The sequence below is a fragment of the Cibotium barometz genome, chromosome 45 (assembly GCF_041138505.1).
Source record: "Cibotium barometz isolate CiBa-2024 chromosome 45, ASM4113850v1, whole genome shotgun sequence".
In the NCBI taxonomy this organism is placed as follows: domain Eukaryota; kingdom Viridiplantae; phylum Streptophyta; class Polypodiopsida; order Cyatheales; family Cibotiaceae; genus Cibotium; species Cibotium barometz.
The window spans coordinates 35502660-35520500 of record NC_141090.1 but is presented as its reverse complement, the minus strand read 5'-3'; positions in this window follow the sequence as shown (position 1 = coordinate 35520500).

Here is a 17841-nt window from a genome sequence, read left to right as displayed (position 1 = left end):
AAAATGAGTAAATACTCACATAAGATGAAGAGTTGACTAAGGACAAGGTTAATAATTAAAAAAGAGAGATATTTAGAAGAAATGATGCATTGTTGACACCTCAGTATGGGGGAATTCCCCTCATGAAGGAGGTGCCTATTTCACATGTGTGGGAGAGTTTTAAACTCCCAAATAATGAGATATTTTTATCTCTCCTCTCTCCTGTTTCAACTAGATCCAAAAAGTGGACTAAATTGACCCAAAAATGGTCAAAAATTGACCAAACTGATGTAGAAAATTCTAGAATCAGTTTGCTTGGTTACAGGCTCACTTTTTCCTATAAATAGAAGCCTTCCCCTTTGTTGAAGCTTAATAGTGTTTTTTCACTGTTACTCTACTTCTCCCACGAGCCAGAAACTGTGAATTTACTCATAATTCATTAGTTTTTGACCTTTCCCTCTTCTAAAGATTGGTGGCCACTCTTGTTTCAAACAAGAGTAGATCCCTCAAACCATCAAGCGCCAAAGGAAAGCTCTCAAATTCTCCTTGTAAGTTGGAGATTCTTCTCTTTTCTATTTCATTTTATGGTTTTTATGATTTTTGTCTTCTCTAAAATGAATATGATATGCCTCATTGAAAAAAGGCATTCCCCTCTCTTCTTTAGTAAATCCAACCATTCTTTATCCTAGATGAATGATTAATGGATAAAATCAAGTTTTTTATAATGTTTCTCTTAAATAAGTAGAAAATGTTTACATTAGAATGATTTAAATACTCTTGGTGAAATTCTAATTAATTTTAGAGAGTTAAAAACTGGAAAACGGTCAGCCATACAAAGGAGGTTATGGCAAAATTTTCTAAAATTGTGTAAAATAAGTTTTACTTTTTTTAAAAAGAGTAATTCCCATCGTATATGTATTCTTAAAGTGTTATTTTTCATCCTAAGTGTAGAAAAATGCATACTAAAAATATTTTATTAAAAAAGTGTTACTTTCTTTAGAATTAAATTCTATGCATAGAAGGAAGCATATTGAAATTGTTATTTTGATTATAAAAGTGTTATTTTTTATCATAAATGATTTTTATGCATAAATGGATGCATAAAAGAAATTCTTTTCTATTAAAAGAGTGATTTTCATCATAAATAATTTGTATGCATAAACATATGCATAAAAGATTTTTTTATATATTAAAAGTGTGATTTTCATCATAAATGATTTTTATGCATAAGTGGATGCATAAAAGAAATTCTTTTATATTAAAAGAGTTATTTTCATCATAAATGATTTGTATGCATAAAAAAAATTTAAAATTAAAAGTGTGATTTTCATCATAAATGATTTTAATGCATAAAAGAAGTTTTTTTTAATAAAAGCGTGACTTTCATCAGAATTGAATTTATGCATAAATAGATGCATAAAAGAGAGTTATTTTTCATTGGATTTAGTTTTATGCATGGAAAGATGCTTAAGAGAAATTCTTTTATTCTAAAAGTGTAATTCCTACTAAATTGGATTTATGCATGGAAAGATGCATAAAGAATTTACTTTAATCCAAAAGTGTTATTCTCATCAATTTTGATTTTATGCATAGAAAGATGCATAAAGAAATCTATTTTTATTTCAAAAGAGTTATTTTTATCAATTTTGATTTTATGTATAAATAGATGCATAAAGAATTTTAATTTTAACTCAAAAGAGTTATTTTCATTAATTTTGATTTTATGCATAAATAGATGCATAAAGAATTTTATTTTTCATTCAAAAGAGTTATTTTCATCAATTTTGATTTTATGCATAAATAGATGCATAAAGAATTTTAATTTTAATTCAAAAGAGTTATTTTCATCTCATCAATTTTGATTTTATGCATAAATACATGCATAAAGAATTTTATTTTTAATTCAAAAGAGTTCTTTTCATCAATTTTGATTTTATCCATAAATAGATGCATAAAGAATTTTATTTTTAATTCAAAAGAATTATTTTCATCAATTTTGATTTTATGCATAAATAGATGCATAAAGAATTTTATTTTTAATTCAAAAGAGTTATTTTCATCAATTTTGATTTTATTCATAGAAAGATGCATAAAAGATTTTTTTTATTTCGAAAGTATTATTTTCATTGAAATTGAATTTATGCATAGATAGATGCATAAAAGATTTATTTTTATTTTGAAAGTGTTATTTTCATAAAAATGGAATTTATGCATAGTAAAATGCATAAAAGGTTTATTTTTAATTCGAAAGTGTTATTTTCCTTAAAATTGAATTCATGCCTAAATAAATGCATAAAAGGATTTTTAGAAAAGTGTTATTCCTACTAAAGTTGTCTTTATGCCTAATTAGATGCGTAAAGAATCTTTATATCAAAAAATTAGAATTCTCTTACATTCTATAAATAGATGTGATTAGATGTCATAGGAATCAGATAGATGTAAATGGATGGATGGAAGTGATATAAATCAGATAAATGAAAATGGATGAATAGATGTGATGTCCTGTGAATTAGGATGTGAAGGAATGTGATGGCATGTGAATCGTGATATGAATGAATGATAAGGGATGTGAATGTATGACGGCATGTGAATCGGATGTGAATGGATGATGTGGTTTGATGTGTGAATGATGTAGATTGATGTATGGATGATGTGGTTTGATGTGTCAATGATGTAGATTAATGTATGGATGATGTGGTTTGATGTGTGAATGATGTAGATTAATGTAGATTGATGTATGGATGATGTGGTTTGATGTGTGAATGATGTGGGTTGATGTAGATGGATGAATGGATGATGTGGATGTGCATGTATGAATGTGGATGTGGATGTGGATGTGAAAATGGATGTATGGATGTGGATATGGATGTGGATGTATGAGTGTGGATGTGGATGTATGGATGTGGATATGGACATGTATGTATGAATGCGGATGTGGAAGTGGATGTATGGATGTGGATGTACAAATGTGGATGTGTATGTGGAATAATGAATGCGAATGTGTATGTGAAATGATGTGACGTCGATATGAGTGAATGGATGAGATGTGATGACATGTGAATTGGGATGTGAGTAGGAAGCTTGATTTACATGATGATCACCAGGCCAGATTTGAGCTATGCTGTTGGGTCGGTGAGTCAGTATATGCAGGTTCCTCGAAAACCACATTTGGATGCATTGAGATGCATACTGAGATATGTGAGGTCTACTTTGCATTGTGGAATATTTCATGAAACTGGGATAGGGTACACAGATGCTGATTGGGCTAGTAGTATCTCAGATAGAAGATCTACTAGTGGCTTCATGTTTTCTTTGGGGAGTGCTGCTGTGACTTGGAGCAGCAAGAAGCAGCCTACGGTTGCTCTATCCCAGTACTACAGAGGCCGAGTATAGAGGTGCTGCTATGGCAGCATGTGAGGTAGCTTGGTTGAAAAAGCTACTTGCAGATTTGGGTCTATCAGTGGATAGACAAGTTATCATTTTCTGTGATAACATTAGCAGTATACAGTTCGTCAGGAACCCAATATTTCATGCTCGCACGAAGCATATAGAGGTCCACTACCATTTTGTCACAGAGAAGGTCTTAGCAGGAGATGTTGACCTTGTTTATGTCAGCACACAAGATCAGGTAGCTGACATCTTCACCAAAGCATTGGGTACAGAGAAGCTCCGCAGATTCATGGCTTTGCTTGGTGTACATGAGATGGAGTTGAGCTCGAGGGGGAGTGTTGAGATATCGAGCTCTTCTAGTGAGGTAGTGGACACTGATGACCCGCCTGGGGGATAAGCCCCACACTTACACCACTGGCATGGTTGGTGAGATCATGGGTGATATGCGGCCAGTGGGATGACAGGCTGTGTGAGCCATTCTAGAGACTCGTATAGTTATAGCGCCAGCTCATTTTAGTTGGGTTCACACTATAGAGAACCCGAGTATGTATTTGGTTGATTACCTTTCATATTGTGTGTGCTCTTATCTTTGTATATGGTGTGTTGAGTGTTGAGTGAAGAAGAAGAAGATTTTTAACCTCTCACCTTGTGTGTTCTCTATTAGGGTTTTGTGAGTGTGTGTGTGCTTGCAAGAGCTCAAGCTCTCTTCTTCCGTGCATCTTTTCATCAACAACTTAAATTCAAGGAGCATTGTAATAGATATAATAATAAAGAATTTAGGTCCTAAGCTTCTTAATATTTAGAAAGTGAGAATTGGGATTTTAAAAAATTTCGTAATATGGTCTTCCTCCCTCCTCCTTTTTTACAAGACTCATGTTACCAATATTTCCCTACAAATAATTTCTTTGAGAAGTTATAGTTTCAAAAACACACAAAATTTTTTTAACATAATTCTCTAAACACCACAAAAATGGCTTTTTTAACAAGACTAGTGTTAACACTAAGAATGGTTATCCACAAGGTTTTTTCGCTTTAGCACTATGTAACAAATTCAAGGCTAACCTCTAAAATTTTTACATGTACTCATTTACACACGCAATACCCCACCACTTTATGGAATTGTCCACCTTGTTAATGTTCTCAAGATTGCAACATTTGATTAAGTAGTTTATCTACCTAAGAATTATAAGCTTCTAAACGTGCATGCAAAATGTACCAATGCTATGAATGAAGTTTTCTATTTCTTCAAAGAGAACATTGACCACAAATGACTATTTTTGACATATTTAGACAAAGAATTTCATTAATCAACAGTGTAAGAAGTTAGAGGGCCTATAGTGTAAGGAATTAGAAGGCCTGACAATTGTTGGATCTAGTGAAGACATTGAAGCTCAAATCCAAAGTAAATAAAGATTGATCAATAATATTGAAATTGCTACTAAGAGGGGATTACAATTACAATAGATAGCTTGTGCTTTCCACTGTGCTTTTGTGAAGGGAGATTCTACGATAAAAAATACACGGCTTGTGCTATGCACCTTGCAGCCAAACGAAGTTTTTGTGTGAAGAAGGCCCACGTCTCTAGATGTTTGTCAAACTTTACGAGGTGCATAGCTACCTATTCTATTCTAATCCGAGGTATGCGGGTACTCAATGTTTTGCTGGTGGGCACAGAAAGAGTGGGGCAACATGATCCGTTCATCTTGCGCTTGGGCCGCCCGCCGTGATGTGTAACGGCTGGTAGCTATATTTTGCCGGAACAGAAGCCATACAGAATCGAGGTGTAGAGCGGCAAGAAAGAGCTGCACGGGTCGGAGCATGATGAGCTTGTGTAGAAGAAGAAGAAGAAGAAGAAGAAGAAGAAGATCGATAGCCTTGCTGTTGGTGGAGGAAGCAGTTGCAATTGCGGTGATAAGGGCGATGCTCCCACTGGCACATAGTCAGACAGGATGCTGCGAGGACAGAACCCAACAAATAATCGTGGGGGAGACCCATGATTTGCAGCTCGAAATAGGTGACGATATGGAGTAGACGAAGCTTCAGCTTCTGTTCTGCATATAGCAAGAACGTGCAGCGTGCAATTTTAAAGGGGTTCCGCGTGCCAACAACTTGAGTAATTGCATCCGCGTTGTGCACGATGCCGTGTTAAAATTTGTTTCCTCCACCGTCCCTTGACGGTAGTGGCAACTATGTTCCAACTTCTAGCCAACAAGGCGGCATTATTCCTCCTCTACAAATGCAAGTTGATTTGACTCACCCACCCCATTATTCCTCCCCTACAAATGCAAGTTTTTTTTTTCACATAGTTACCGATCATTAGTATAGGGAAGGTGCGTTTTTAAGGGAAAAGGGAAAATTATTAGTCTTTTTTCACATAGTTACCGATCATTATGTGGTTTCTTTTCACATTCAATTCAACATTCAAGATTACATGTCTTTAATAAAAGGTGGGACTAGCATAGAAGTTTTCTTAGGTATGTTAAGAGTCTCTGACTTGTTACTAAGTATATCAAATTTTATTGGCAAAAGAAAAAGGACCTATAGGAATCTCAAGTTTCTAGAAGTCTTCACATTAATTTGCCTTCAAAGTCACTTAATTTTTTTTCAAAATCCTAAAGGATGTCGTCTCTTTAAAAACTAATTTTAAGTCTTTTAACTCAATGCTAAAGCAACATTGTGAATAGCTTTGCAATTATCTTAGTGTTTTTACTAGCAAGCATGAATATTAATTGTTTCATGTACACTTAACTTGAGATTCCTCTTATGTGGAGTATAAATTGATATTTATCTATGTTAATGTATGGATTTACTAGATTAGTTTAAAGTATATGATGCATATTTTTGTTTCTATAAGGTTTATACAAATTTGTTAATTTACAACATTCTTATGCATGTAGATAGAAGATTGATGCGGGAATGGATCTTTAATGTTGAAGGGGATCCTACATTTCACCTCCTATTGATAAGGATTATCCTTGTAGATAACATTATGGGCCAAAGGTTCATAACGTATCTTTGGAGCCCTCACCATTATAGTCTCACATCCATGATTGAGGGTTATCCTTGTAGATAACATCATGGGCCAAAGGTTCATAAGTATATTTGGAGCCCTCACCATTATAATCTCACATCCATGATTGAGGGTTATCCTTGTAACTATGGGCCAAAGGTTCATAAAGTATCTTTGGAGCCCTCACCATTATAGTCTCACATCCATGATTGAGGGTTTTGTATAGACTCCAACACAGGAATTTTGTGGCATGGTGTTTGAGGTACCTCATACATATAATGGGTATTCAAATGGTAGCCCCTGATCAAAAATCCAAGTTTTTTTAGGGCATATTTTATTGCATGGAAGTTTTGATGTTTGCATTGTCCAACTTCCTTTACTTTAGTATATCTCATGCATAAAATGCTTAGAACTTCTGTATATCCAAAGTCCAATGATCATCCCAATTCACACATTGAAAGAATGCTTTGCATAGAGCGTAACCTGATTTTTTGGAAATTTTTTAAGGTGTTTATCAATTTGTTAAAAAATATTTTTCTCCGATTAATTTTATAAAATAACAAGTGATTTTCTATTCAAGATATTGGCAAATGTGAAGCTCATCATTGAAAATCCAATGATGAGAAGTTGGACAAATAGTTTAGAATCTGGCCATATGGTCAATTTACAATTTTAAAGGTTGAATTTCTTTTGATCTTCTGTAAAAAATTCACTCAGTCAATTAGTTAATAATTTAATTATATGAATTTAATACAACCCTCATTGTACTCCAATCTCTTGTGGAGAAAAGTAGTTGTTATATGATGAATTTCTTGTGGATCAAAGTAGGTGTCATGATCAATTTAACAAAAAACATTTGAGTGAATTTGACTCAGGGGGGATACCCATTTTTCATTCATCTTAATCAAAATTTCCCTCTCTGTCTGGCCAAAGTCTAAAACAAAGGCTACCTATTAGGCTTGGTACTTCACCAAACCCGGGGAGTATGCCATTTGTCAAGCGATTGAGCTATGGTAACATAGTCTTAATCCTACATATACATGCCACATCATATGGAGGAGAGGTCAAACAAGCATCTTGCCATCTCATCATGCCCTATCATCATGCCACCTCAAGAAGATCAACAAGGTTAAGTCACTAAAGCCTACATGGCACATCACATCACATGCATGCATGTCATTGCCATATAACGAAGAATGTCCGTCTCATCTTACCACCTCAACACAATCAACTTGGTTAACTGCCTCTGGCTACATGGGATGCCACATCATATACAAGCATGACATTGCCACATCACCTTTGAGCATGAACAATGTTCATATGGAGATTCCATGTCAGCAAATATTTGCCACGTGACAAAGCACCCGCCATTTCAACATCATTTTTTGAGTTTTTTATTTTAAAAATAAAAAATATTATTTAAAAAATAAAAAATAATATTAAATAAATAAAAACATACTTATTATTAAATAAGTAGATCTTAGTTTTTAAATTTTTAAATATTATTTATTTATTAAATAAATTCTATTTATTTAAAATAAATCATTAATTTATCAATTTTTAAAATTATCATTATCTTTCAAAAGATTATATAAATTAGTAGAGATCTAGATTTTATCTATAATCTATGAAATTCTTACTAGCTTAGTATATATACCCTAATTTTTTGAGTCAACCCCCATTCTTGGAGCTTTACCAATTTTGGAATTGGCTCCATTCCAAGCATATGTTAATCTTAAATTATCCTTAAATTAAAGTTTAATGTCTTTGTACCTACCTCTTAGCGTGCGTTCACAAAGTCGTAGGATTAGAAGGAGAACGATCTTGCAGAGTGGGGTTGAGGGTGTGATGTATGGGCTAGTAGTGGTTGTGCACTTAGATGCACTCGGTTATTATTGGACACTGAGTTGAGGGAAATGATAGAGAGGTTTTGGTAGGGGCACTATCATGCATCACTAAAGTACGAGATGGCATTGTAGCATAGGGTTCGTTATGCGGAGTACATAGAGCAAGGGGCTTACTTTCTTGAGTTAACACTATTGGGGCCAAACGGACAGCCGAACAGGATGGAACAGTATAGGCATGGTCAGTTGTTGGCGCTTGTAACGAATTCATCATCTTAGCCATGATTGATGCAACTTAGTCGTTGCTCATATCATGGAAACTTCTTTTTGTAATTACGCCTTTAGCAGTATAAACTTAATGGAAATCTAAATAATGGCTATTGGTTGTTAGCCAGTTTCTAATCAATCAAGTGTCTACTGTGTATATCAGTCTCTTCTATTTCTTTTCATGTGGTAATACATAAGTGCCAATGCATCTCTTGTAAATGGTATTTTATCTCTTGTGATTTAAGTTATACTTTATCTTTTGTATCGATGCTACATTGGTGTATACTTTATCTTTTGTATCTGTCTGTGTATTTGTCTTCTACATTTGTTTGTGTATTTGTTCGATGCTACATTGGTGTATGCTTTGTGTGCATAACCATATAGCACTCTCAGTAGGTTACCAAATAGCGGTCACACCGATAACACTTTGGCGATCACGATGCGTCTTGCTATTTTTGCATGTTTTGATGTCTGTGTAATTTTCCTTGATTTTGAGTCTATCATTCCTTGCATGGACAAGAGAACACATGCTAGCACGTGAGCAGTGCTATTTAGGGTGTATACAGGCTTAAGCACTTCCATTGGCTAAATCAATCTAGCTCGGAATCATCACACGAGGAGGGGGACGAAGAGTCTATAACTCGTTCCTCCTCTCCGAAAGTTGGGAGCAACCCACCACCACATCCCCTGCCCCTATCACCCCCTCCTCAATTTCATCACTACAACATGCTTCCACGACCAGCTGTCATGTTGAAGTATCCAAAATTCTTTGGGAAATCTTTGGAGGATGCATTAGGACCTCAATGGAAGGCTTCTTGGGCCCTTTTATTTGGCAGTTTAAGGGAGTCAAACCTTTTCTCTTAAGAAGAAACGTTTTCTAATTAGAAGCTTCAAAATGGCTACTTTATTCAAATTTGAATTTTGCGGGGAAAATGGAATTTAAAATCTAGCGGATAAAACCATATCATGTAACATATCTATGGAAAGCTCTTGATGCGTAGATCACGGATCTATAATCTCCGCTCAAATCAGAGCTTGTATGTAGAAGTTATGGAGGTCCGAAAATTGTAAAATTGCCCCCCCTCCTTTGGGGAAAAAGTGCACCCTTTGACCACTCTTACACCTCTCTTAAAAACCCAACATTTCAGTCCACATGGCAACCCCCCATTTGGCTATTCCTTAATCACCTTGATTAGGCTTGGGCAAATTAAAGGGCCCAAGAAGACCCCATTCACTTCCTAATGCAGATGCAGGCTTTCTTCTTTTTGACAGTGCTTGGCGTGTGAATTTCCCCAGGACGATTGACCAGAACCTGAAGAAAACAACTTTGGTAGTACCAACCTTCCAAAAGAGCGTAGCACTCTAGGTTTCTCACTTCCGACATACGACACAATCAGGCATGCATTTCTCCAAAGGATCGTGCTTTATTACCACCGGCTTTCGATGTCTTCCAGGATACATGCACATCACTTTCGAAGACATAGTGGATACCGGATTCTAGAGATCACATTCGGCTTTTCGATGTGTACACTCAAGAAGCTCCAATTTAGGAGAAACTTTTACCGACATGAGTTCGGTGACCAGGTCTTCCAACCTCGATAACAGGTTCTGCAGACAGAACCTACATCAAGAAGGGGGGATGTTAATCCCATTTTCGATTAACAAACATGATCCTCAATTGAGGACATTAATAAGTGTCATGAAAACGCACTATAAAAGTTGTACATTATGAGATATTGGCCACCCAAGGCCTAGAAAGTGAGATATTGGCCACCCAAGGCCTAGTAAGTGAGTTTTGGGTGCCCAAGTGTAAATAAGGGCCAAATGTAGATAAGGCATTTTCTCATAATGAAAAGATATAATACCCTTTGTGCTATACAGAGATCTCCCTTGTGTCTTGAGAGATATTGAAGGAGTGAGAGAATTCTAGCATTGTGCCTCTTTCATGCTTGTGTGAGAGAGTGAGAGAGAGAGAGTGATTACCTTATGCGATGGTGTGAGTGACTCTACAGTGACAGCATGGAGGTGGATCTTGGAGCTTAGAGCTTAACAAGTGAGCTTGGAGGCCTCAAGGGACTCAAGTTCAAAGCATTGGTATGTACCCTACGATAGTTGTGATCTATTGCTCATCCTTTAAGTGAATGTGTAGAGTTCCCTCATGGAGGTGTGGTAGCCCATAACACACTCCTTGCAAAACACGAATGGACAATCGTTTTTGCGATGGCCATGTTCTCGAGCAAGTTGGAGTCAGACAAGTCTTGGATTTGTGACTGAATCCACCACATTTTGAACATTCGAGATCGTCTCAGGAGCGATGCTCCGGACTCTCACAATGTCGGCACTCCCACATATTAGCTATTGCTGAAAAGCACTTTTTGAACATTTTGTTTTTTTGTCCATTTTCCTCTTAGTTTTTGTTTTATCTATTTTCCCTTGTCTTACTTTGGCCCACGGCCTATTAATTTTACTTACAAATGATGAACCAGAGCTTACTTTTTTTTTTGAACAATGAAATCAGGAAATGCCCAGCTGATGCCCCTTTCTCTCAGGAGGTACACTACTAAGAAACCCTATTTATTGATATCACGTGTGTTCAAGGGGTATTAAAAAAACCCCTTACATGTCTATAATTTTTTCATGAATTAAATGACCCATTTTTCTTTATGGACTTACAGGTTTCTTTAAAAAATTTCATTAAAAATTCCGTTTTGTAAATGTATTTCTATAAATTTACCTTAAATTTTTGAAATAAAAAATCCCTTCATTTGAACTCATGTGGTATACTTACATATTTTTAGGTGAACCCCCCCAAGCCCTTTTTCAGGCTTCTGTGTTTAGGGCTTAATGACAAGCGTCCATGCTCCTTCCAATGCCATAGAGTGGTGGGTCTTTGGGCCAATTGGATATGGTGCTACTCAAGTACGTGGTGATGCTACACAAGGATGTGCCCCATGCTGCCAAGTTCTACATCGATAGTCTAGGCCTCACCTTCCAAGTGTGTACCAATAGGTGGGTAGAGCTTCAATCTAGGCCATTCAAGCTCGGCTTGATGCAATCTCCCAATGAATTTGAATTAATTAATTCCCCCCTTTTGGCCAGTAAGTCATGAAGCTAACGAGGTAAGGGATGTGCCCTTTAACCAACATCTGTACCCCAGAGAGTAGCAGTTGGTATGGTGTTCAATATGTCGACAAAATCACACCAGCATTGTGTCCTTAGTTAAGTACTTTCCCATTGATGCATTATGCACATTATATGTGACATGGAAACCATGACATCATCATGTGTAGGGTACCCACATCAATAACAACCACAATTATTACAACTATCTCAGCTGCCTCCTAGACGGAAACCACCATTAGCTTTACTAGCACCACCTGAACAAGGGCATGCTTCAAGGGCAAGCATGTCAAGTATGCAAAACCAAACAAGGGGAGTGCGTAGAGTACCTGAAGTACTTATATCACCACCTATCCTACCACATCGCCACCACCAGCACCAGCACCATAGAGTAAGACCAATGAATCAAATGATTATTGGAGAGGTTCTAGAAGAAGAAAGTTATGAACAAGAATGACAAACCATGTAGGAGTTAGATGACACTTTGGAGGTCACCCCGGAATATTTTCTAATGCAACAAGGGAACACACCACTACTAGTGTTCTAGACTACAAGACAATGGAAAAGGGAAAGGATATTAATGCCCCAAGAGAGAGAGCCCTCCTATAATGTTATCATTTCCAAGGATCTTAATAGGTGGCTAAGTGTCCACGCGCAAAGTCAATATAGAAAACCCAAGTTAGTACACACCCAAGGTTTAGTTATTTGAAATGCAAGATTGCCCACCTAATCAAGGAATATCCTTAATATAGAAGCATAGGAAGGACTCCAATAATGACCACTAACCAAAACATGGTACTTTGAATCATTGGGGTGTGATCAAGGGTGGTGCGATGCCACTTAACGTGATCCTAGAAAATGATGGAGAACCTCTAGTCTTCTACTTGTATGTGAGGAAGAAGAACAAGGGCTAAGAAAGTGGGACAAGGAGACTCTGTCATGGTGATACATGATAGTTTTAATGAGTGAATAATTGATACTGCATCCAAAGAGTCAAGCCAATAGAATGAGTTAACAAAATGAAAGGAAGTGGTGACATGAGAAGAAGTCAAGCCACCTATTAAACCCAAAACTCCAAGAGGGGTGATTGATTACATAGATACTCACAATAGAGAAACTAGAGGAGCCATACAAGACCTAGCTCACAAAAGCCAGAATAAGGTTTGAGGAATGGTTGCAAGCCAATTAGGGATAGAGTGACTCAAAGAGAGAGAATGAGGAAGAGAGTTACACCATATACACTCCCAAAAGACTAGTTCATATTGATTATGAGTTTGTATATATAGGTGAGATCTAGGTCAAGTTAGGGTGTGATATATATTGCTCCAACATTGTTGGAAATACACAAACACAAAGAGATAGGGATAGAGTGACTCAGAGAGAGAGAAGGAGGAAGAGAGTTACACCATATATGGTCCCAAAAAGGCTAGTTCATATTGGTTATGAGTTTGTATATATAGGTGAGATCCAGGTCAACTTAGGGTGTGATATATATAGCACTCAAACAAAGGCCTCTAGCTGCAAGTGAAAAAACTTGACTATAATGGATGTCCAAGATCAATAAGTAATTGATGAAGCCATACCAATTCACGAGCTGCTAAATATGCAGCTACATACTCATATTCGATTGTAGAGACTGCAACACAATGCTATTTTTTGCTAGCCCAAGAAATTAAGCAACCATTAACAAAGAAACAATTTCCACTTGTAGATCGCACATAGACAACTAAGAACTTGCCCAGTCAGCATTTGAAAAACCAAGAAGACATGAAGAATCCAAGGGAGAGGATTCTTGTTTAAACGAGATAGATGAGTACAAAGTCTTTAGTGCCTTTTAAATATTTAAGAGCACATTTGGTTGTAGTCCAATGCCCAACATAAGGAGAAGAAAAATGTTGCCCCAAGAAATTAGTCGCAAGAGAATATCTGGTCTAGTGTTTAAGCCAACAAATTGTAAACATCTAATGAGATTATCATAAGGTTGATTTGGGAATAATTCTTCGTCATGAGTCGTAGTTGTATACTTGGTGGAGCTTACAAGGTATGGAGTATTTGTAGAATGAGTATTGACCAGACCAAACTTTTCAATAATATCGTCACAATGAATTTTAATTGATGAAGAAACAAGATACCTTTCTAGCGATAGCACTGAACTTGAATACCAAGACAAGACTGAATCTCACCAAGATCCACCATCTCAAAAGCCCATGAAAAAATCTTCTTTATGAGTTGCATAAAGTCAAGATTATTGGAAACAGGTATGGTATCATCGATGTATAGGAGCAAGAATAACAAATAGAATATCTTCGTGCTTGACATATATATTAGGATAAGAGAAACAAGAGATAAACCCTTTTGATGTGAGGAAGCGATGAATTTTGATATACCAAGAACGTGATGCTTGCTTTAAACCATAAAGAGTGAGATGAAGACGACACATAAGATGTTCCTTGCCAGGAATTGAAAATCCTTTTGGTTGTTCCATATAAATCTCTTCCTTGAGATCACCGTTAAGAAATAGTAGTTTTCACATCCATCTGATGAATCTCCAAATCAAAATGAGTAGCAAATGACAAAAGCACACGTATGCTTGTCATGCAAACAACAAGGGAAAATGTATCATGATAATCAACACCTGCAAAAACATGTGAGTATTCTTTTGCAACCAAACGAGATTTGAACTTAACAAGAGATCCATTAGCCTTTGTCTTTGTTTTATATACCTATTTGCACTTGATAGGAACACAATCAAAAGGCCAATTAGTAAGAACCCATGTACCTTGGAAATAAAAGAATCATATTCGGCTTGCATAGCCTCCTGCCCAGTGATCCTTTTGTGGAGAAGAGATAGCTTTTGTATAAGTTGCCGTATCTTCATCATGAACTTTCGGGGATTTCTAATTTTTGAGCAAAACCATCTGAGCATTTGAGCAAATTGGATCAGAATGTAGTTTTTTTGTGTCAAAGTTTATGAAAACAATCCAAGTGTATGGACCCCTTTTGTGAATAAAGGGGTCATATTGCTGAAGAAAAGAAATGGATATCCTCATTTCTGACTAAACAAGTTTTCTAACTCTTGAAGTTCATGAAATGAGGCCATGATTATGAAACCGTTTTGTAAATGAAGGGTCCATATTGCTCAATAAAAGAAGCGGTTATCCTTGTAAACTAATAAACCACAACAACCAGTTTTGTGATTGTAAAATCATCCTACAAGGCGTCCCATCACAATTATCACAATTATCAAGTATCAAGTATAGAAATAGCCCAAAGTTTCCATAAGGAGTAATGAAAAAGACTCCAAAACACTATTTTGGTGGTTCAAAATCTACATCGCAAAAAGTATTATTATAATAGTCCTTTCAAATTTTGTTCAACATCCTGAAGGTGTGCAATCTACAAAAATCAGGCCTTGAGGCATGCAAGATAATGCTGTGAAGATCTCTTTTGTACTCAAGTTAGCTTGGTGACCAAAAATATTATCTTTTCTATTCATATAAGTAATATGTAAATAATATAGCCCAATTTTAAGTCAAATACACTCACAATATTTTCTATTTTGCTATTTGTTGTATATTCCAATACATGCTCATATTATTTCTCCTCATTCTGAATTGTGACAGATTTCATAAGAACGGAATGGTTGAGCTGTGCAATTCAATGAGATGAATTCCAAAGGGTGAGATCAAGAGCAGAGTGTTCGTTTCAAGAACTCATTTGAAACAAGAGTCTGCCGCCGCAAGAAAAAATGCTCACAAATGCTTTGCACACACTGCCCATTGTTTATACTCATAACTTTGTAAGATAGGTCTTGTGAAAGTCGGCACAAGTGTGACAATGGTACTGAACCATGATGTACATTTTAGCCATCATTTGTTAACAACAATACTATAATACCATGGACTCTTAGACCTTTTAATCCCCAACCTTTCTTTGACACGTATGGGAGTTATTGCAAGCCATTCTCGCTAGCAATGACATTTCATTATTGCTACATATTCATTCCGACAATTTGATATAAGTATTTTAAAGTTGATAGATAGATATAAGTTATAATTGTGGCGAACAAGAAATGGTTGGTCAGCACATCTCTAACCTTTTGAATATAAATTATGATGTTAAAAATATGCCGAAAGACTGTTTTATCGATTAAAGGGGTCTATTGGACTCTATCTTTCATCAATTATTAATGAAAGGTAGAGGCCAATAGACACCTTTCGTCGACGAAAGGGGTCTATGGGCCTCTATCTTTCATGAACCATTAATTAAATATAGAGGTTAATAGACCCCTTTCGTATATTTAATTATTCTCTCCAAAAGGGGTCTATTGGCCTCTATCATTAATTGAATATTAATCAAAAAGATATTTAATTGTATGTCGACCTCACACAGTAAAATTATCGACCTCACAATTATCAACCTCACAATTATGAAAAATTATCAACCTCACACAGTAATGATGTTTAATTAAATGATCACTCATCATTGCTACATTCTCATCAGCAATCGAATTCATATGATAATCGTTATAAGTCATGGTTCCTATTAACATCATAGTTTGGTAGCATTTCTATAGCCAGTATGTCATCCCGTTGTCATGGTGAATAAAATAAACGCATTGATTGTAATGATTTAAAATAATAAAAACGACAATGAAAGGTGTCTAAAATTAAAGCCAATAGACCCCTTTCGTCGACAAAAGGGGTCTATTGGCCATTCATTTTCATGAGAACCCTTGGATGAATTATGGATTGGATCGGCCATCGCCGCCTCTCGAGCTCTGCGGCGTGCCGCCCTCGCCCTCGTGACTCGCGACCCACCCGCACACCGCCCCCCTTTCCCGCGCCCTCGTGTCTCTCTCTAGTCTAGGCTCTCATGAAAATAAATGGCCAATAGACCCCTTTCGTCTACAAAAGGGGTCTATTGGCCTTTAAATTTTCTTAAGGGCTCATGAAAATGAAAAGCCAAAATACCCCTTTCATCGACGAAAGGGGTATTTTGGCCTTTCATTTTCATGAGGAAAAAGGGGCCTTTAAATTTTCTTAAGAAAATGAAAGGCCAAAATACCCCTTTCGTCGATGTGAAAGGGGTATTTTGGCCTTTCATTTTTTTGAGGAGGGGCCTTTAAATTTTCTTAAGAAAATGAAAGGCCAAAATACCCCTTTCGTCGACGAAAGGGGTATTTTGGCCTTTCATTTTCTTAAGAAAATTTGAGCAATTCATTTTCTTAAGAAGCCAAAATACCCCTTTCGTCGACGAAAGTGGTATTTTGGCCTTTCATTTTCAATCTTCAAATTTAGGCCTCCCGCTCTCTCTCGCTATCTCGCTCTGCCTCCCGCTCTCTCCCGCTCTGCCTCCCCTGCTCTGCCTCCTGCTCTCCCTCGCTCCCGCTCCCTCCCTCCCGCTCTGCCTCCCGCTCCCTCCCTCCCACTCTGCCTCCTTCGCCCTCGCTTCCTCCCGCTCTCCCTGCCTCCCGCTCTCCCTCGCTCTGCCTCCCCCGCTCTCCCTCCCTCGCTCCCGCTCTACCTCCCGCTCCCTCCCTCCCTCGCTCCCGCTTTGCCTCCCTCGCCCTCGCTCGCTCCCGCTCTCCCTCCCGCTCTGCCTCCCTCGCTCTCCCTCCCTCGCTCCCGCTCTGCCTCCCGCTCTCCCTCCCTCGCTCCCGCTCCCTCCCTCCCTCGCTCCCCATCTGCCTCCCTCGCCCTCGCTCTGCCTTTCTCCCTCCCTCCCTCCTGATCAGGCGTTCCCCTGGCCGTTCGGTGCATCATGAACTCCTCCCCATGTGCTTGGCGTGACGTCGAGAGGTGCTGACAGAAGGGGTCGTTGCATCTGTGGGACAACGTCTCGACCTGAAACACGTAGCGCTTGGGGTTACGTGAAATCACAAACGGGTGTCATGGCCACGCAAGTCTAAAGTCTGCACCACCACAAGCAATGAAAGGTATGCACACGTCGGAACTTGGCTATTGAAGCTAGATCATTAATTATGGATTCTTTCAATTTGTTTTGCATATCTTTATACGCGACCTCCAACAATGTGGTGCACATGGCATAATAGGATGGAATTATAGAGTTTTCACCATGATTGCAAGGATCTATGCCATGAAGGATAATGAAGAATATTAAATGATAACCTAGAGCAGCATACTATGTTTGTAGCATCAACTTGGATATTTTGAAGTTCGATACCTCTCAAGGCTTCTATGATTGTTGGTTGACTATTTTGAGTAGTAG